Source organism: Gorilla gorilla, chromosome 17 (assembly GCF_029281585.2).
Source record: "Gorilla gorilla gorilla isolate KB3781 chromosome 17, NHGRI_mGorGor1-v2.1_pri, whole genome shotgun sequence".
Taxonomy (NCBI): Eukaryota; Metazoa; Chordata; class Mammalia; order Primates; family Hominidae; genus Gorilla; species Gorilla gorilla.
In genome coordinates this window covers 80,650,047-80,670,961 of record NC_073241.2, presented here as the reverse complement: position 1 = coordinate 80,670,961, position 20,915 = coordinate 80,650,047, and the positions used below count along the sequence as shown (strand labels likewise).

The 20,915-nt window shown below is 39.3% G+C and overlaps 1 long non-coding RNA gene across 1 annotated transcript in view; it reads right to left on the bottom strand.

Annotated features, from left to right (window-relative positions):
- LOC134757399 (uncharacterized) overlaps window positions 1-20,915 on the bottom strand; it is a 41,026-nt gene that overhangs the window by 6,292 nt on the left and 13,819 nt on the right. Inside the window, exon 2 of the long non-coding RNA XR_010131287.1 lies at window positions 8,178-8,244. This is a non-coding gene — a long non-coding RNA (uncharacterized lncRNA). The remainder of the gene's footprint in view (window positions 1-8,177; window positions 8,245-20,915) is intronic.

The following is a 20,915-nucleotide window of genomic DNA, read 5'->3' as shown; positions in this document are numbered from 1 at the left end:
GACATTCAATGGCCTAACACCTCAATTCGGATGTCTTAAAACTGCTTCATAATAATTGTACCTAATCTAATCCTATGGCCATCCTGCTCCGAGGCGCTCTATCTCAATGACTGGCACCGCTAACCATCCAACCATGTAAGTCAGAGACCTAAGACGTGTCCTTTATTTATACCCCTCCTTCACTTCCAAAACATTAAGTCCCATAGATTTTACTACTGAGGACCTTTTGAGTCCACCTACCTCTCTGGATCTCCATGGCCACTTCTTAATCCAATCCAACATCATGTTCCTGCTGAACATTCACTACTAATATAATATCTCCTCAAATATGGCTCTTTCCACTAGAGCCAAATCTCATTCTTATAAAAAGAAGAACCAATTCATGTCTCTCCTCCAATTCAGATCATCCCACTGTGGTTAGGATAAAGTCCAAAATTCTTAACATCGTGTACTAAGCCTTACAGAATAAAGACTTCACCAGTCTGTGAAGCCACATACCCCATCCCTCTCCTCTCATCGTCTTTCAGTTTTCGCACACACACTGTGCTTCCTCCCACTTAAGGGCCTTTGGAAAAGCTGTTCTCATTGCCTGAAATGATGTCCTCAATCCTATTTCTCTCCATGTAGTTAATTTTTAATCAAGGCCCAAATTTTAGCTCAAACAGCACTTCCTTAGGGTAGTCTTTCATGAGCCTCAAAATGATCAGGGATTGCTATACACACCACGGGAAGAGCTATCAGAATTATCTGGAGAAATCTTCAAAATATATGTGCCTCTGCCCTTATCTCCTTCTGTCTCTCTGTCTCCCTCTCTGTCTCTCTCTCACACACACACCACTGCTGCCGCCACCACCACCAGATTCTCATTTCATACTTAACATATGTCCAATTGAGAAACCATTAATTATCATTATTAGCCATTATTGTGAGTGGAAGTGTGTTGTAAGTCTCAAGAACATGAAAGTGGAAAGACATCGAGAACTATTCTTCTAGATGACCTTTAAGATCCCTTCCAACTTTCAGATCTGCAGTTCTCTTATGTGCAAAGTGCTATGCTAAGACCCAGTCAGCGTTCCCACGGGTACTGTCTGGAAGTGCAGGGTATTAATACTCAGTAGCGCTGGGGTTGCCAGACAAAATATAGGATACCAATTAAATTTACATTTCAGATAAACAACAGATAAGTTGTTCCTTATCTGAAATTTGAATTTAACTGGTATATTAGTTTGCTAGGGCCGCCATAGCAAAACTCCACAGGCCCAGTGGCTTGAATGACAGAAATTTATTTTCTCGCGGTTCTAGAGGTTGGGTATCCAAGATGAAGATGTCAACAGGCTTGAGTTCTCCTGAGGCCTCTCTCCTTGGCTTGCAGATGGCCACCTCCTCGCATGGCTTTTTCTCTATGTGCATGCTTCCATGGTGTCACTCTGGGTGCCCTCATCTTCTCTTCTCATAAGGACATCAGTAGTATTGGATCAGGGCTCACCCTATGACCTCATTTTACCTTAAAAACCCCCTTTTAAAGGCCCTATCTCCAAATATAGTCAAATTGAGGATTAGAGCTTCAACATGTGAATTCTGGAGGAGGGGATACAATTTAGTCCATAACAGATATAGTATTTTAGTATTAATATATCTTTTAATCCAGAAAACTACAACTATTGTTTATGGATACATACATATATAGTAAAATATAAAATTATGGACGGGAATAAAACAAACTTCAGGGCGCTGGTTATCTCTGGTGAGGGAAAGAGGGAGAAGGGACAAGGATTGGAGTCAGTGTAGAGAAGTTGTAAATGTACCTTTTTTTTTTTCTTAAGGAAAAAGCTATCTAAAGCTAATATAAAATGTTATTTGTTAAGTCCAAAAGGTGGGTACATGGTATATTACTCTCTGGACCTTTCTGTACGATTGGCATTTCACACTTAAAAAAAATTACATTTGGCCGGGCGTGGTGGCTCACTCCTGTAATCCCAGCACTTAGGGAGGCCGAGATGGGCAGATCACGAGGTCAGGAGATCTAGACCATCCTGGCTAACACGGTGAAACCCCGTCTCTACTAAAAATACAAAAAATTAGCCGGGCGTGGTGGCGGGCGCCTGTAGTCCCAGCTACTCGGGAGGCTGAGGCAGGAGAATGGCGTGAACCCGGAAGGCGGAGCTTGCAGTGAGCCGAAATCACGCCACCGCACTCCAGCCTGGGCGACAGAGCAAGACTCCGTCTCAAAAAAAAAAAAAAAAAAAAAAATTACATTTAAACTAAGGATGATGATCTGCCGCTTCTAGCTTAAGAAGGAACAAAGCAAGTAGAAATTGATTTCAGCTGCACTATGGAAGACAAAAGAAGTTGTGAGCCACTTCACTGAATAGCCCATAGAGAATGAGGAATCTCCCTCTTCAATAGTTTAATATCCATGCAACACCTCTTCTGTGTAGTAGGCATTTTGGAAGAGACGATTGTATGTAAAACAGTCCATTACCAAAAAAGAGTTTATAATCTGGATGGTCCTACTTGCAAAAGAATTATATTCTAAATATTTATTTCTATACCCGTTGGTTAGAATACAGCCCTAAAGGAAGATTTCCCTATAGAGAAAAAAACAATTTATCACCTCTGGTAAAGTTCTTAAGTTAGCCATCAAAAGTTCTATTTGTTCTACAATATAAAATTATTGAATTCCAGGGTTGGAAAGGATCTTAACATAATAAAAATTCTGTGCCTTTCTAATGAAAAATAGTAGAAAACAGCATGTTTCGGAACTAGTAATGAAACAGTACAGAAAAACAGTTGAATAAGAAATAGCTTTTCTCATTATCTTGAATTCTGAAGTTTCAGGAAAAGAAGAACTAATTAAAGGCAGGTTGGAATGCAAAGGAAGCTCGCGGAAACTGGAGGGTGGAGGGAATCATGGGCATTCCAAGGTCTTTTGAGATTGATGGCACTGATTCTTTTTTGTCATTTATGGTTTCTACATTCTGTTTTAAACAATGAGCTTTATTTCCCTTGATATTCAAGTTGTCACTGATGATCTTATGTTCATTTATCTACCATAATTAAAGATCTATGCTTCAATGAATTTATTTTTTTAGTTTATTTTTAATTTTTGTGAGTACATAGTAGGTGTATACATTTATGGGGTACATGATATGTTTTGATACAGGCATGCTATGCATAATAACAACATCAGGGTAAAGGGGGTATCCATCCCTTCAAGTATTTATCCTTTTTGTTATAAACAATCCAATTATACTCTTTTAGTTCTTTTTTTTTTTTTTAGATGGAGTCTCACTCTGTTGCTAGGCTGGAGTGCAGTGGCGCCATCTTGGCTCACCACAACCTCCTCCTCCCGAGTTCAAGCAATTCTCCTGCCTCAGCCTCCTGAGTAGCTAGGGTTACGGGCACACGCCACCACGCCCAGCTAATTTTTGTATTTTTAGTACAGACGGGGTTTCACCACGTTGGCCAGGATGCTCTCGATCTCCTGACCTCGTCATCCACCTGCCATGGCCTCCCAAAGTGCTGGGATTATAAGCGTGAGCCACTGAGCCCGGCCTTAGTTCTTTTTAAGTGTACAATTAAGTTATCATGACTATGGTCACCCTGTTTTGCTATCAAATACTAGGTATTATTCATTCTTCCTGTTTTTTTCCCCCCCATTAGCCATCCCCATCTTCCCTCCACCCCCTACTACCCTTCCCAGCCTCTGGTAACTATCCTTCTACCCCCTATGTCCCTAAATTCAATTGCTTTGATTTTTAACTCCCACAAATAAGTGATAACATGAGATGTTTGTCTTTCTGTGTCTGGCTTAGTTTACTTGACATAATGAACTCCAGCTTTATCCATGTTATTGCAAATTACAAGATCTCATGCTTTTTTATGGCTCAATAGTACTCCATTGGGTATAAGTACCTCACTTTCTTTATTGATTAATCTGTTGATGGACATTTAGGTTACTTCCAGATCTTGGCTATTATGAACAGTGCTGCAACAAACATGGGAGTGCAGATATCTCTTTGATATACTGATTTCCTTTCTTTTGGGTATATACCTGGGAGTGGGATTGCTAGATCATATGGTAGCTCTATTTTTAGTTATTTGAGAAACCTTCAAACTATTCTCCACAGTGGTTGTACTAGTTTACATTCCCACCAACAGTGTACAAGGTTTCCCTTTTCTCCACATCCTCGCTGGCATTTGATATTGCCTGTCTTTTGGATATAAACCATTTTAACTGGGGTGAGATGATATCTCATTGTAGTTTTGATTTGCATTTCTCTAACACTCAATGATATTGAGCACCTTTTCATATGCCTGTTTGCCATTTGTATGTCTTCTTTTGAGAAATGTCTATTCAAATCTTTTGCCCATTTTTTGATCAGATTATTAGATTTTTTTCCTATAGGATTGTTTGAGCTCCTTATATATTCTAATTTTTAATCTCTCATCAGATCGGTAGTTTGCAAATATTTTCTCCTACTCTGTGGGTTGTCTCTTCACTTTGTTGATTGTTTCTTTCACTCTCTGAAAGTTTTTAACTTGATGTGGTCCCACTTGTCCATTTTTGCTTTGGTTGCCTGTGCTTGTACAGTATTACTCAAGAAATTTTGCTCAGATCAATGTCCTAGAGAGTTTTTCCAAAGTTTTCTTGTAGTATTTCATACTTTTGAGGTCTTCGATTTAAGTCTTCAATTTATTTTGATTTGGATTTTTTATATGGTGAGAGATAGGGGTCAAGTTTTATTCTTCTACACATGGATATCTTGTTTTCTCAGTATCATTTATTGAAGAGACTGTCTTTTTCCCAATGTATGTTCTTGGCACCTTTGTTACAAATGAGTTAACTATAGATGTATGGATCTGTTTCTACGTTCTCTATTCTGTTCCATTGGTCTCTTTGTCTGTTTTTATGCCAGTAACTATGTTGTTTTAGTTACTATTGCTCTGTAGTATAATTTGAAGTCATGTAACGTGATTCCTCCAGTTTTATTCTTTTTGCACAGGATAGCTTTGGCTTTTTGCTCAGGATAGCTCCATTCAGAAGCATATTGTTTAATTTCCATGTGTTTATATAGTTTCCAAAATTCCTCTTGTTAGTGATTTCTAGTTTTATCCCATTTTGGTCAGAGAAGATGCTTGATATTATTTCAATTTTTTGAATGTTTTAAGACTTACTTTGTTCCATATACATTTTAGGATTTTTTTCTATTTCTGTGAAGAATGTGGTTAGTATTTTGATAGAGATTGCATTGAATCTGTAGATTGCTTTAAGTAATATGGACATTATAAGAATATTTATTCTTCAAATCCATGAACATGGAATATCTGTCTTTTTCTGTGTCCTTTTCAATTTCTTCCATCAGAGTTTTACAATTTTCATTGTAGAGATCTTTCACTATTTTAGTTAAGTTTATTCCTAGGTATTTAATTTTATTTGTGGCTATTGTAAATGGGATTAATTTTTAGTTTCTTTTTCAGATTGTTCACTGTTAGCATTTAGAAATGCTACTGATTTTTTATGTTGATCTTATACCCTGCAACTTGAGTAAATTTGTTTATCAGTTCTAATAGTTTTTTGATGCAATCTTTAGGTTCGTCCAAATAGAAGATCATTGACAAGAAAAATAATTTTACTTCTTCCTTTCCAGTGAGGATGCCCTTTATTTCTTTCTCTTGTCTTATTGCTCTAGCTAGGAACTCTAGTACTATGTGGAATCACAGTGGTGAAGGTGGGCATCTTTGTCATGTTCCAGATCTTACAGAAAAGGCTTTCAGTTTTTCCCCATTCAGTATAATGCTAGCTGTGGTTCTGTCCTATATGGTTTTTATAATGTTGAGGTATGTTCCTTCTATTTCCAGTTTTTTGAGGTTTTTATTATGAAAGGATGTTAAATGTTATCAAATGCTTTTTCAGCATCAGTTGAAGTGATCACATGGTTTCGTCCTTCATTCTGTGATATAATATATCACACTGATTGATTTGCATACATTGAACCATCTTTGTATCCCTGGGATAAATCCTACTTGCTCATGATGAATGATCTTTTTAATGTATTGTTGAATTCCCTTTGCTAGTATTTCATTGAGGATTTTTGCATCAATATTTAGCAGAGATATTGGTCTTTAGTTTTCTTTTATTGACATGTCTTTGTCAGGTTTTGGTATCTCGGTAAAACTGGCCTTGTAGAATTAGTTTGGAAGTATTCCCTCCTCCTCTATTTTTTGGAACAATTTGATTTGAGTAGGATTGGTATTAGTTCTTCTTTAAATGTTTGGTAGAATTCAGCAGTGAAGCCATTATGTCCCAGGCTTTTCTTTTCCAGGAGACTTCTTATTGTGGCTTTGACCTCATTAGTTGTTATTAGTCTGTTCAGGTTTTGGATTTCTTCATGATTCAATCTTGGTAGGTTGTATGTGTCTAGGAATTTATCCATTTCCTCTAGATTTTCCAAGTTATTGCCATATATTTGCTCATAGTAGTCACTAATGTTCCTTTTAGTTTCTGTGGTATCAGCTTTAATGTCTCCTTTAAAATAAATCTCTGATTCTATTCATTTGGGGCTTTTTTCTTTTTTTCTTCATTAGCCTGGCAAAAGGTTTGTCAATTTTATCTTTTCAAAAAACCAACTTTTTGTTTCATTGAACTTTTGTATTGTTTTCTTCATTTCAAATTCATTTATTTCTGCTCTGGTCTTTATTATTTCTTTTCTTCTGCTAATTTTAGGTTTGGCTTGCTCTTGCATTTCTAGTTCTTTAAGATGAACCATTAGGTTATTTGAAGTTTTTCTATTTTTTTGATGTAGAAGCATATCGCTATAAATTTCCCTCTTAGTACTGCTTTTGCTGTATCACATAGGTTTTGGTATATTGTGTTTCCATTATCATTTGTTTCCAGAAAATTTTTAGTTTCCTTCTTAATTTCTTCATTGACCCAGTGGTCATTCAGGAGCATATTGCTTAATTTCCATGTGTTTGTATAGTTTCCAAAATTCCTCTTGTTATTGATTTCTAGTTTATTCCATTGTGGTCAGAGAAGATGTTTGATATTATTTCAATTTTTTGAATGTTTTAACACTCGTTTTGTGACTTAACATATGGTCTATCCTTAAGAACCATCATGTGCCGAAGAGAAAAATGTACATTCTGTAGCCTTCGGATGAAATGATCTGAAAACGTGTATTAGGTCAATTTGGTCTACAGTACAGGTTAAGTCCAATGTTTGTTTGTTGATTTTATGCCTGTGAGATTTGTCTAATGCTGAAAGTGGGGTCTCAAAGTCTCCAATTATTACTGTATAGAGATCTATGTCTCTCTTTAGCTGTAATAGTATTTGTTTTATATATTTGGGTGCTCCAGAGTTGGGTGCATATATATTTACAATTGTGATATCCTGTTGCTGGATCGACCCCTTTATCATCATATAATGACTTTTCTTTGCTCTTTTTACACTTTTTGTTGTGAAGTGGGTGAAGTATATGAACAGACACTTCCCAGAAGAAGACATTTATGTAGCCAACAAACATATGGAAGAAAGCCCATCATCACTGGTCATTAGAGAAATACAAATCAAAACCACAATGAGCTACCATCTCACACCAGTTAGAATGACGATTATTAAAAAGTCAGTAAACAACAGATACTAGAGAGGATGTGAAGAAATAGGAATGCTTTTACACTGTTGGTGGGAGTGTAAATTAGTTCAACCATTGTGGAAGACAGTGTGGCAATTTGTCAAGGATCTAGAACTAGAAATACCATTTGACCCAGCAATCCCATTACTGGGTATATACCCAAATGATTATAAATCATTCTACTATAAAGACACATGCACACTTATGTTTATTGCGGCACTATGTACAATAACAAAGACTTGGAACCATCCCAAATGCCCATCAATGATAGACTGGATTAAGAAAATGTAGCATATATACACCATGGAATACTATGCAGCCATAAAAAAGGATGAGTTCATGTCCTTTGCATGGACATGGATGAAGCTGGAAACCATTATTCTCAGCAAACTAACACAGAAACAGAAAACCAAACACTGCATGTTCTCACTTATAAGTGGGAGTTGAACAATGAGAACACATGGACACAGGGAGGGGAACATCGTACACCAGGGCCTGTCTGGGGATGGGGGGCAAGGGGAGGGACAACATTAGGAGAGATACCTGATGTAGATGATGGGTTGATGGGTGCAGCAAACCACCATGGCACATGTATACCTATGTAACAAACCTGCAAAAAAAGAGAGAGAGAGAGAGAAAGAAAATTCTGACACATGCTACAACATGGATGAACTTTGAAGACGTTATGCTAAGTGAAATAAGCCAGTCACAAAAAGACAAATATTGTACAATTCCACTTATGAGAGATACCTAAAGTGGTCAAGTTCATAGAGACAGAAAGAATGATGGGTGCCAGTGAATGAGGAAAGGAGGAAATGGAGAGTTGTTTAATGAATACAGAGTTTCAGTTTTGCAAAATGGAAAAGTTCTGGAGATCTGTTTCAACAATGTGACTATACTTAACACTACTGAACTGTAAAAAGTGATTATGATAGTAGATTTTATGTGTATTTTACTGCAATTAAAAATAAAAAAAGCAAAACAAAAATTTTTTAATTTTAAAAAAATTAAAAAAAAATACACACCACTGCAAGTGAGGGATGTTGGTGGGGCAGATGGAATGGGGTCAAGGAAGATGAAAGAAATGAGTTGGGAGCTGTAGTGACATCTGGTGAAATCATTTACAGGATACTCACCACTTTTATTAGCACAGCTCCTGATGCTTTCTCTTCTTAGTACTTCGTACCATTGCAATCAGACATTTGCATGGCAATATTTTGACCTTTGTCTCCCATCCAAATCCCAAAGTCCATGAAAGCAGAAGCCTCATAGATGTACCCATCACTGTATCTCCCAAGCCATCATATTGACTGATAACTCATAGGCACTTAATATTTGTGGAATGAAACAAATGAATGAATGAATGAATGAGTGTGCAACCATAGAAATCACTCCTCTTAAATGAAAGAAAATAACTTCAAAAAATTACTATAATTGTAAATAGAGTACTGAGGTAAGTAATGTCATTGTGACTTGGCAAGTTTGCATGGAGAAGGAGGGGACTGAGTTGAGCCCTAATCTTGTCCCCACCTCTCTTTGCTGTGTGACAGCCAAGTGAACTATAGACACCTCACCACTATTCCATGATAAATATGTCTCACTTGCCAGTAATTAACTATGATAGTTATGTTTTCAGGGTTCTCCAATTTTATTTGCAAAGTTTCCCTTTTGTCCTGTGAGTCTGTGATTAAATAGGAGAAAGCTAGTGTAATTCATAGGATTTTAAAGTTTTGATCCTGCAAATATCAATTGCTCTGACCTGCACCTTATTTCTCTTTAAAATTGGCATGGCCTTTACGCTAAACTTCCTTGCATCTCAGATCTAAATAAATTTCTAATGAAATAAATTAAAGCTCCCTGTAAACAAAATATATATGTGATAAAAATAAAACCTTGAATTTGTGCAACAGCTCCAAAAAGGGTGCCTCATTTATCTACCCAAAAAGACAGAGAGAGAAATAAAAATTCTCTTTGGGTAACAAATGGATAAATACCAGTATTGTTATTATCCTTGCCTATAGGATGAATAAAAGAAGGAAAGAAAGGTCAGGCAACTTGCCCAAGGTCACTCTGGAAGTCAGTGATAGGGATGAGAATGGAATCCAGGTTTCCAGGCTCCTGGCCGAGTACATTTCTCTGAGGGCCATAAATTACCAGGCTGTTGAGGCCTCTAGATTCTCCAGATGTTGCCATCTCCTCAATGTCCTTGTGCCGCCACCCAATGCCTTCACATTTTTTATCGAGTTAGATGAAAGTCTCCCTCCTTCTGACAGTTTTATTACCCCAAGAAACCATTATCTCCCTCTAACTCAGAAAGTTATACTCAATTGTTGGTACAGTAACCAAACAGGAGTCAAAGACATTTCTATGATTGATGCACCCTTCACTGGAAAACAGCGGAAAATATTACTGCTTTAATATTCCCATTTTTTTCAGGCCTAAAGGTTAATCAGTTGACAATATTACACAGAAAGGCTCTTTAAGAAGTCCAACAACAGAGACAGGGTGTAAGGTGGAGAACTCTCCCCAGGTGAGGAATGGTCATTAATGCCCAGAAGAGAAGTTTTAACAAATGGGGGAAATGTAAGCATTGTTAAGGTCATGGTGGGGGGTTGGTGGCACTTTACGTAAATTCAGGGATCAGAACCTAAGCGGCACCGAGTGGAGCTAAAATTGCTAATTGCTGAGGTCTTGAGGGAAAAAAGAAAAAAAAAACAAAAAAAATATGAAAAATGTAGAAGAGAAAGGGAAAGATATAGAAAAGCAAAGACAAGGAAAGTAAGAGACATAAGGAAAAAGAGTAAAAGAAAAGAATGAAGTTTAAACTAATAATAGCTAATGGCTATAACACGTACAGCTTATTAAAGGTTTTTCTTTGTTTTGTTTTGTTTTGTTTTGTTTTGTTTTGTTTTTGAGATGGAGTCTCACTCTGTCGCCCAGGCTGGAGTGCAGTGGCGCGATCTCGGGTCACTGCAAGCTCCGCCTCCCGGATTCACGCCATTCTCCTGCCTCAGCCTCCGGAGTAGCTGGGACTGCAGGCGCCCAGCACCACTCCCAGCTAATTTTTTGTATTTTTAGTAGGGTAGTAGAGACGGGGTTTCACCGTGTTAGCCAGGATGGTCTCGATCTCCTGACCTCCTGATCCGCCCGCCTCGGCCTCCCAAAGTGCTGGGATTACAGGCATAAGCCACCGCGCCCAGCCTTATTAAAGGTTTTGACCTTTTCATTATTGCTGCAAAACTTCTGCACAGTAGATAGTATCATCCCAATGTGATGAATGAGGCTCATATGCCAAAAACCAGAATGTTAGGAAATAGAAGGTGGTGGATTCAACCGCAGTTTTCTTTGCCATTTCCACCAAGGACCCAAGGAAGATCGCACTGAGTGACAGCAAGGGCATTAAAACCTCGTCTCTGACAGTAGCCCTAAGGGACTTGCTGGAACCCTCAGCTGTGTAACATAATGTGAAGGGACCTAGGGCTTTCACTGTAGACCCTGCACAAGTTGCACTCCTCCAAGTTAAAAAAGATGAGAGGAGGATGGCAAGGGTGCCTGCTTCTTCAAAATTGAATCGAATTTGTAAGCATTCTGCTTTTAGAAAGAACCACCCATGCAAGGATACTGAGGCACCAAATAATGTCCAATGTTAAACAAACTGAAAAATGATTGCATGGGGAAAGCATATGGTAAAGATGTAAAATAAAAGACAATGCTGGTTCAGTGGCTGAGTGTTAGATCCTGGAGGGCCTAATAAACCATACTAAGGAACATAAAGTTTATGTATTGGCAATGGGGAGGCTTCAAAACATTTAAAGACAGGAGGAGGGATTGTAAATGATATAATCAAAGCTATTTTGAAAAAAGAACCCTGATGGCAATATAAAAGAAGAACGTGTCTGTGAGACAGAATATGAGGTAAAATTCAGGCATAGAAATATGGATTAAGAGAAGAGGGGTGGTCGGGCATGGTGGCTCACTCCTGTAATCTCAGCACTTTGAGAGGCTGAGGAAGGCAGATCACGAGGTCAGGAGATCAAGACCATTCTGGCCAATATGGTGAAACCCCGTCTCTACAAAAATACAAAAATTAGCTTGGTGTGGTGGCTCGTGCCTGTAATCCCAGCTACTCGGGAGGCCGAGGCATAAGAATCACTTGAACCCAGGTGGCGAAGGTTGCAGTGAGCCGAGATCACACCACTACATTCCAGCCTGGTGACAGAGCAAGACTCCATCTCAAAAAAAAAAAAGAAAAGGGAAATTTTCTGGAGAATAGAAGTAGAATCAAGGGGACAGAGGATGAGCAGGGAAGGAGTCAAAGATGATTCTTGGAATTCTGGACTTCATAACTGAATAAATGGTAATTATGTCCATCAAGAATGAGAAGATAACAATTTCGATTTAAGGCATATTGAATTTGAAGTAGCTGTGGACATGCAGGTGTATGTGTCCAGTAAAATGATGGAATTATGGTTCTGGAGCTCAAGAGAAAGTTAATACTGTTAAGATAGGTTTAGGAATTGGCAGTATATAGATAATGATGGAAGCCACGGCAGTAGCAGCAAACATCAGTTTCCAGCCTGGATCAAGCACTCTAAAGACCCAGCCCCCAAAGGAGCCCTAGACCATGTAATAAACAGACTGGAAATGTTCATTAGGGAATTGGCTTTCAAGGAATTATTTTCCAATCAGCTTTGCTAGACTCACCAATATAACTATTTTCACCCCTGCTGTCCACCATTTTGAAGGATGTTCCCTACAGATTAGAATATCTCTCGACAGGCTTCCCTGGCTCTAGGTCCTACCGCTTTGTTTCTCAGATGCTAACACTTCTCGCCAGCTGCAGGATCTCCAAAGAATAATAAACCAGTGACCACCCGCATCATCACATGGCCCTAAAAAATTTGTATATGTGTGCTCCTCTGAGGCAACATTGACCTTACTTAGACACCCTAAAACTAAAGAAGAGAAGCTTCAATCGCCAAAATGTGGAAACACCCCAAATGTCCACCCATGAATGAATGAATAAACAAAATGTGGTATATACACACAATTAAATCTTATTCAAAATCCTTAAAAAGAAATGAGATTCTGATGCATGCTACAACATAGACAAATCTTAAAAACGCAAATGGATAAATACCAGTATTGTTACTATCCTTGCCTGTAGGATGAATAAAAGAAGCAAAGAAAGGTCAGGTAACTTGCCCAAGATCACTCTGAAAGTCAGTGATTAGAGTCAGTTTTAAGAGAAATAAGTCAGACACAAAAAAGTCAGACACAAAAAAGTCATACACAAAAAAGACAACATTGTATCATTCCCCTTATATAAGGTACCTAGAATAGTCAAATTCATAGAGACAGAAAGTAGAATGGTGGCTACCAGGGACTGGGGGAGGGAGAGGTGGGAAATTATTGTTTAACCGGTACAGAGTCTGTTTGGGATGATGAAAAAGTTTCGATATGGATAGTAGTGATGGGTGCACAGCAATGTGAATTTACTTAACGCTGCTGAATGGTACATTCAAAATGGTTAAAATAATAAATGTTATGTTTATGTTTCATTGGTATATTTTACTACAAAAAAAATCTTAAAGAAGTGTCATGGTTGGATACAAGTATTTAAGAGGTGGAGAATGGAGAAACATTAAAATACCAAGAAGACACAATCAGAAAAGAAAAATCAGAAGAGAACGGTGACATAGGAAAGCCAAGAAAAAAAGTTTAAGAGGAAGACAATACTTTACTGAGATGGGTAATAAAGAGAAGTCACACAGGATAAAGACTTAAAAGGGTCTTTGCCTGTAACTCTGAGAAGGTCACAGACAACATCGGTGAGGGCAGCTTCTGCAGAAACTGAAGCCAAAAGTCAGATTTCAAATGGTTAAGAGAATGGAAATTGATAAGTACCATGGGAAATATACACATTTCACTTCAAGAAATTCCCCTTTCAAAGGGAATGGAAACATGCCCCTTTCAAGAATTTTGGCATTTAAGGAAAATAAACAGGGCAATATTTAGAAATGGTGTTAAATTTGAGGAAAAGGGTTTTTGTTTTGCTTCATTCTGCTTTGGTGAAACATAATTATGCCTACAGACTAAGAGAAGGACTCGATGAATAGGGAACTCTCGCATCAAGGGGAAGGGGCTCACACAAGTTCAAGGTTTGAGTGAAGGAAAAAGGATGGTATCTGCACCAGATGGAGAGATCAGCTTTAAAATAAAAGAGGGAACTTATCTTTCTCTACTGCAAGAGATGAGCCTTTTTTTCAGTGAGGCAGGAGAGGAAGGACACTTTGTATATAGATCATCTTAGAGGCCACAGAAGGGGATTTCATTGGTTCACACCTGATGTCCTCTATTTTCTCCAAGAAAATCATCTACCGAAGGAAACAGGGCCCAAAGGGGGTTTGTTACTAACACATAGTAGGTGATCTGTGAGTATTTATTGATGAAAATGATCACCAACGATGAGTATTCACTCCTCATTTTATTACCCAGTGATGGTACAATGCCTGTTATAAACTGGATGTTCAATAAATGTTGAATGAATGAATGAAGAATATATGACTGATACTTACAATGAAGGCCCTGAGTCATCAAAAGGAGTTACATTATGCTCCATGCATTCGGTTTGATAAGAAATTATATAATACAGGTTAAAAGATATCCAACATAAAAATAGTTGATTCATTTTATATTCATAAAATTAAATACAACAGAGTAATGACAAAGAAAAATCTATTGCTGTATACAAAGACATAAATAGATCTCACAGACGTACTGTTGAGCACAAAGATCAAGATACAAGAGGATATTCTATATAATTTCATGTATATAACGTTCAAGAACAGGTGAAACTAATCTATGATGATGGAAGTAGAATAGTGCCTACCTTGAAGAAGGGTGTCTTACAATGGAAAATGTCATGAAAGAACCTGCTGAGTGCTGGACATGCCCCATGTCATGATCTCAGTGGTGGTTACACAGGTGTATGCATAGGTAAAATTTATCAGGCTGAATACCTAAGACTGCACTCTATGTAAAGTATATCTCAATTTATAAAAGATGCCCCCAACAAAAATTGATTCAGTGTTTTAAATTTATTCAATTGCTATCTGAAATTAGCTTTACCATGTTAAAAACAAAACTGTTTCTCTACTCATAACATTTCTGACACCAAATATGTGGGGTTTTCCTCCCAGCACCAACAAATTCAACTCTCCAGACACCAACTGTTTAATTTAATTTTGACACGAAGTACCCAATGTTAGCACAGACCCCACAGATTAAGGGCTCACTCCACACAACAGCATTCCACTTGAAATGCCAATTGCAAGTCAAGGCCACCCCTAGTTCTGACCAAGCAGCTATAAATTGGTTCAATAATTTGCTAGAACAGCTCACAGAACTCAGGGAAGCACTTTTACTGGTTTATTATAAGGGATATTACAGATAATATGAATAAACAGCCAGGTCTGAAGAGGTATATAGGCCGAGGTCTGGAAGGCTCCTAGGCACGGGAGCTTCTCTCCCTGTGGAGTTGGGATGCACCTTCGTCCTGGATATGGATGCACTCACCAACCCAGCAGCTCTCCAAAAGCCATACTTTAGGGATTTTTATGAAGGCTGCATCACATACGCATGGTCAATTATTAACTCAATTTCCAGCCCTCTTCTCCTTTCCAGAGGATAGGGGAGAGCTGAAAACTCCAAGCTTCTAATTATGGCTTGGTCTTTCTAGTGACCAGCCCCCATCCTGAAGCTATTCAGGAGACCACCAAGAGTCATCTCAGTAGAACAAAAGATGCTCCTGGGCCAGGCACAGTGGCTCACGCCTCTAATCCAAGCACTTTGGGAGGCCAAGGCAGGCAGATCATGAGGTCAGGAGATCGAGACCATCCTGGCCAACATGGTGAAACCCTGTCTTTACTAAAAATGCAAAAGTTAGCTGGGTGTGGTGGTGCGTGCCTGTAATCCTAGCCACTCAGGAGGCTGAGGCTGGAGAACTGCTTGAACCAGGGAGTGAGAGTTTGCAGTGAGCTGAGATCGCGCCACTGCACTCCAGCCTCGCGACAGAGTGAGACTCCGTCTCAAAAACAAACAAACAAGAAAAAACAAACAACAACAACAACAAAAAGATGCTTCTATCACCCAGCGAATTCCAAGGGTTTGAGGAGCTCTGTGTAAGACAATTCTATTATCCCCATCATTCCAGAAATTACAAAGATTTTAGGAGCTCTGTGTCAGGAACAAGCGATGAAGAACAAGTATGTATTTCTTATAATATCACACATGTGAATGAAAGTTCTGACTGGAAGAAAAAGAAAGAAATGATTTGGAGAAGAGAAGAGAGGGATTAGGTATTAGAGGGGCAGGTACTAAAAACATCCATCGTGGGAGTTGGGGGCTGGTAGGGAGAAAGTATAGAAAAGAAGATAAGAGGTTGCCATTTTGTTTCAAAGTTGAGTTCAGTAAATCCAATTAATAATTATTGAGCACTTATTTAGTACCAAACACAATGCAAAGTTCCAGGGCAATTTCTAAAAGTGGACCAACTGCATCAGAATCATGTAAGTTGATTCTTTAAAGTGCAGATTCTTAGACCCCATCCCAGATCTACTAATTGAGAAACTCAGGGAGCTAGGCCCAGGAATCTCATTTTTAACAGTCAACCCAGGTAATTCTGCAAAGATCACAGTAGTTGAGACTTGGGTCTGCACTGACTTCTCTGCCCTCAAGGGGTCAGGGGATGGAAATGAGACATATGAAGAGATGATTTCCATACAACTTGGTAAATAACAATGACCAAGATGCTGAGAGGCCGCTAAGGAAGCTTAAGAGGAATATCTAAGGGTGGCAGAAGTAACAGTAGTCAAATCAAGCGAGGTAATACCTGTGCTGAATCTTAAAGGCTGCATAGCAATTAGCAGAGGAAATCGGGGTGAAGGAAAACATGGAAAGGGTTGTTGGTTCGCAAAGTGTGATCCCTAGAGAGCAATGTTAGCATCACCTGAGAACTTGTCAGAAATACAAATTCTCAAGCCCCACCCCAGACCAGCTGAATCAGAATTTCTGGAGGTAGGCCACAGCAATCTGTGTTTTCAAGCCCCAAGGGGATTCTGACCCACATATAAGTACGCTGGTTAAACAACCAGGACTGCTGGCCAGGGAAGAGGCAGAGAGGCAGCAGAGTGGAGCTAGTAGGAATAGAGCCTCGGTACCAGGCTGCCTGGGTCCAAATCCAGGCTTTGCAGCTTCCTAGCTAGGGGACCTTAAGTGAATTGGTTAATATTTTTGGCGTTGGTTTCTTTATAATAATAGACTTCATGCATAATTAGCATATATAAAGTGCTCAGGACCAAGCCTAATACATATAAACACTACATAAGTGTATGTTTTATGCAGTGTAGGCCAGCAAGGGAGATGGTAGGGCTGTATCATAGGAGACCCTGGCCTTTGAGCATCAGGATGGAGCAGGATATGGCAGAGTGCTAGGGCGTCAGCAAGGGTCAGAGCATGATATTTCACGTTTAAAAAAGAAAAAGACATCTGGGAACATCCACTTCCAAAAAAAGATGAAGTAAGTGTACTTTTTCCTACTCCTCCCACTAAGTAAAACTGAAAACCCTGGACATTATAGATAACAACATTCCAAAGAGTGGAGAGAAGAAGGCAGCTCAGCAAGGGACTTTAGGACCCTTGGGACCTGAGGAATGACATAGTAATGAGTTCACTGGATTTTTCCTTTATTTATTTATTTATTTATTTTGGATTCATATATCCCAGACTTGAAGCTGATGCAACCAGCAACCAAGAAATACCAACAGGTGCCAACAAAAAAGCCTGCTGTCTCTAGCCATAGGACCAAGAAATGGGCAGCCTAGAAAGAGAGTGTGGAAATAAACCAAGACTAACCAAATGAGGAAAGCAAAGGCTATTTTAGACATTTCTCAAAAGAAGACATACAAATAGCAAGCAAGTATAAGAAAAGATACTCAACATCATTAATCATCAGAGAAATGCAAATCAAAACTACAATAAGATATCATCTCACCCTAGTTTAAATGCCTTATATCCAAAGGACAGGCAATTACAAATGCTGGCGAGGATATGGAGAAAGGGGAATCCTCATACACTGTTGGTGGGAATGTAAATTAATACAACTGCTATGTAGAACCATTTGGAGATTCCTCAAAAAACTAAAAATAGAGCTACCATGTGTTCCAGCCATCCCACTACTGGGTGTATACCCAAAAGAAAGGAAATCAGTATATTGAAGAGATATCTGCCCTTCCATGTTTGTTGCAGCACCATTCACAATAACCAGGATTTGGAAGCAACCTAAGTGTCCATTAACAGATCAATGGATAAAGGAAATGTAGTACATATACACAATGGACTAGTATTCAGCCACAAGAAATAATGAGAGGCTGTCATTTACAACAACATGGTTAGAACCAGAGGTCATTATGTTAAGTGAAAAAAACAGGCACAGAAAGATAAACTTCGCATGTTCTGACTTATTTATGGGACCTAAAAATTAAAACAATTGTATTTACGGAGATAGTAGAAGGGTGGTTACCAGAGGTTGGGAAGGGTAGTGGGGGGCTGGGGAAGGAAGTGGGTATGGCTAATAGGTACAAAAAATAGTTAGAAAGCATGAATAAGATCTAGTATTTGATCATGCAATAGGGTGACTACAACCAAAATAATTTAATTATACATCTTAAAATAACTTAAAAATATATAATTGGATTATTTGTAACACAAAGGATAAATGCTTGAGGGGATAGATACCCCATTTACCCCAATGTGATTATTACACATTGCATGTCTGTATAAAAACATCTCATGTACCCACATCTAATGTGGGTACATGAGATGTGCATCTGCTATGTACCCACATCTAATGTGGGTACATGAGATGTGCATCTGCTATGTACCTAAAAAAACTGATTTTTTATTTATTTTTATTTTATTTATTTATTTATTTTGAGATGGAGTCTCACTCTGTCGCCCAGGCTGGAGTGCAGTGGCATGACATCGGCTCACTGCAACCTCCGCCTCCCGGGTTCAAGTGATTCCACTGCCTCAGCCTCCTGAGTAGCTGGGATTACAGGTGCACACCACCATGCCTGGCTAATTTTTGTATTTTTAGTAGACACCGGGTTTCACCGTGTTGGTCAGGCTGGTCTCGAACTCCTGACCTTGTGATCCACCCACCTCGGCCTCCCAAAGTCCAATTTTTTAAATTAAAAAAATAATAATAATGGCTGTTTATTCTGAGATTGCCTTATCAAGGGAGTCAGCACAGCTACTCACATTTGGGCAAAGATTCAAAGGCAGACAGAGAAGCAGGAAAGTTTTGTAGTGGAAAACAGGGAAGGCTTCAGGTGTGCTCTGATTGCAGGCTGTCAGCATGGGGAAGCTGTAACAGGGCTAATAGAAGCAGGGTGTCCTACATGATTAGTTAGGGGTGAGTGCATCATTTGGCCTTCTCTGGTTGGCACTAAGTTGAAAGCAAGGACAAAAGTTAGGAAAGCTGTCCATTATTAATCAGGCCCTGGCCATTTGAGGCTGACTGTTACAGAGGGTATTGTTTAGTTTCCTGGATTATCACTAAAGACAGCAGTCTGGCTTCCTGGAAGTCTGACTTCTAGCAGGCTGGCTTCCTGAATTGCTTACTGTAGATCAAAAGTTGGTTTCCTGAGCAGATTGCTGCAGGATGTGGGTCAAAGTTCTATTTTTACATGTGGCCTGGTCATTGTCGGTTTGTATATTTGGTCTCTCAGGCATGAAGCAAGATGTGACGAGAGTATCAGAGAACTCGGCAAGGAACAGATCATGTGTTTCATGTTTAAAACTGAAAAAGACACCTGGGAACTTCTACTTTCAAAAACATGGAGTAGATGTATTTTTTCCTATTCTTCCAGCTAAGTCGACTAAAAGTCCTGGGTATTATAAATAAGAAGAATCTGAAAAGTGCAGAGTAAAAGGCAGACCGGGAAGGAGCAGCCAAGCAATGACTGGGCGATGAGTCCCCCAGATTTTCTTCTGGTCTTGTATATCCTAGACTTGCTGATGTACCCAGCAACATAGAAATGCCAGGGGGTGCAGACAAAATCAGCCCTACAAAAGCCTGCTCTCTCTAGCCAAAGGACCAGGAAATGGGTAGCCTAGAAAGACAAAAAGCATTTAGACAACAACTGCTCTATTCCAACCAAAGAGAAACAAGTATGGCCCATTGGAAGTGAGGAGCGCCTCTGCCTGGCCGCTGTGCGATCTTCCAAGTGTGAAGCAACAGCCTTTCTGCAGGTGTACCCAACAGCTCCGAAGAGACAGCGACCATGGAGAATGGGCCATGATGACGATGGTGGTTTTGTTGAAAAGAAAAGGGGGAAATGTGGGGAAAAGAAAGAGAGATCAGATTGTTACTGTGTCTGTGTAGAAAGAAGTAGACATAGGAGACTCCATTTTGTTCTGTACTAAGAAAAACTATTCTGCCTTGGGATGCTGTTAATCTATAACTTTACCCCCAACCCCGTGCTCTCTGAAACATGTGCTGTGTCAACTCAGGGTTAAATGGATTAAGGGCGGTGCAAGATGTGCTTTGTTAAACAGATGCTTGAAGGCAGCATGCTTGTTAAGAGTCATCACCACTCCCTAATCTCAAGTACCCAGGGACACAAACACTGCGGAAGGCCGCAGGGACCTCTGCCTAGGAAAACCAGAGACCTTTATTCACGTGTTTATCTGCTGACCTTCTCTCCACTATTATCCTATTGACCCTGCCACATCCCCCTCTCCGAGAAACACCCAAGAATGATCAATAAATACTAAAAATAAATAAATAAATAAATAAAAGTGACATTTTGGCCGGGCTTCACTACCCACATGTAGGTGGCTCAGGCCTGTAATCCCAACGTTTTGGAAGGCTGAGGCGGGTGGGTCACCTGAGGTCGGAAGTTCGAGACCAGCCTGGCCAACGTGTTGAAACCCCGTCTCCACTAAAAATACAAAGATTAGCCGGGTGTGGTAGTGCATGCCTGTAATCCTAGCTACTCTGGAAGCTAAGACAGGAGAATCATTTGAACCCAGGAGGCGGAGGTTGCAGTGAGGCAAGATGGCGCCATTGCACTCCAGCCTTGGCAATAAGGGCGAAACTCCATCTCAAAATCAATCAATCAATCAATAATAAAAGTGACATTAAAAAATCAAAAAAAAAAAAAAAAAGAAAAAAGTATGGCCCACCTCCACCCACACCAATGAAGGCTGGGTGAG